We start from the raw sequence: 1,740 nt of genomic DNA on the forward strand, positions 1-1,740 counted from the left end.
CCCGTTCAACCAGTCCACACTTCCTCAGAGTATAGGACACAAAACAGTTCTTCCATTTCCATACCTTGCAAATAAAGAATAAGACTTTTGTCTCTGAATATTCCAGTTGTCTTCATCAGAGAATATGGAGGAAACAATGACCTAATGCATTGTGCCAAGAATCTGGTCAAGTCAGAATATCTGATTCAGTCAAAAAGCTCACTTATAAGTTGAATTTGAACTTAGATTTACCTAGGCTGTTTATATTTACTAAATTACTTAGGCTGATTTAGATGAAGATGAGTAAAGACTACTTTCACAGCATTCAGTAGCATACATACCATACATATTGATAGTCTGCTTCTACTAATAAATGGATGCAGGTTTTTGTTTTTCATTATGATAGTTGCACATGATACAGTGCTTTAAATAGAAAAGATGTAGTACTGAATTACATATACATATAATATTTATGTACAATTAAATGAGAAATCTTATGTGAAGTAGTCTATTACATCTACAGTGATAATCTCCTCTATTGCCTTGTTGAGATGTTCACAATGTGACTCTAAGGTGGCTGCTCAAATAATCACAAGGATGATGCCTTATGCTTTCCAGACAGCAACAAGTATTCTCTGTATTCTTTTTTATTTTTTTTAAGTGGAGATGAACAACAGCATGCATAAAGTAATAAAGGTGGTTATTATTCCTGAATTCAAATGGGACATATTAAACAGATCCAGACTGTGTCTGTTCCGGTGTGAAAGTAGCAGAATAGAGGTAAGCATGTTACAAGAAGATAAAGAGAACAAAGGGAGAAAATGCGAGAGATTTTACAATTGATTTTACATTTCTTCCCAATAGGTTCCTCTTCTAAAATCTATCTGAAGTAATTACAACATAATGTCTGAATCTTTGACTTTTCTGCTTATTGTTTATTCTCCGATAATTGGAGAGTATGGTTCTTACTACGGTTCTACTTCTATCTGGCTTATATGTGATACAATATGCACTGCCTCCTTTTGCTGCATGCAAAGCCTACAGAGTAGCACAATAAAAATTGTGCTGTATGGAGTTAAGCTTTCATAGAGGGCTACTCTGTATATGCTGTGGAGAAGTGTAAGATGAGAGTTTATAGTTCCAGAGCACTGTAGGAAGAGGGGCTGCAATAAGTTTATTGTATAGACCTGCTAATGGAAAACATGGTGTTTATTAGTTGTGTCAAGAAGGAATATAGCTATTTGTCAGTTCCAGGGTCACACTGGGGCACAGAGAAATGCTGAAGATTCAGACTAACATCTGAAAATATAAGACGAATAGGCCAGTTTCGACACTTGACAATAAAGATAATTTTTGTCTGTTCTAAAAACCCACACCACCAAAGCTGTGAATTTCAGCTTAGGAGTGCAAGTAGCTATCTGGCACATATCTATCTAGAATGAGCAAAGAAATGGTCGTAGAACTGACAATTGCAGTAATAAACACATGGACAAATAAGGAAGAAATATCTTACAGGAAATTGTCAATCTGGTGAAATGTTGCAGGATTTACTAGTGTAAATATTTCACGATTATTTATTGAAGGAAAGTAGCATCTAAGGTTTTCTTGGAGAATCAAGAATTCATTCAATTATGTACTGCGCTAATACGCAATGGTTATTGCTGCAAAGAGCTTAAGACCTGCCTAAAAGCAGCATCTAATAAAATATGTACTGAACATACAGAAGAAAGATAAAAACAACATGAAACCACACTGACTGTA

This window comes from Mesitornis unicolor, unplaced genomic scaffold, assembly GCF_000695765.1.
Source record: "Mesitornis unicolor isolate BGI_N332 unplaced genomic scaffold, ASM69576v1 scaffold9420, whole genome shotgun sequence".
Lineage (NCBI taxonomy): Eukaryota > Metazoa > Chordata > Aves > Mesitornithiformes > Mesitornithidae > Mesitornis > Mesitornis unicolor.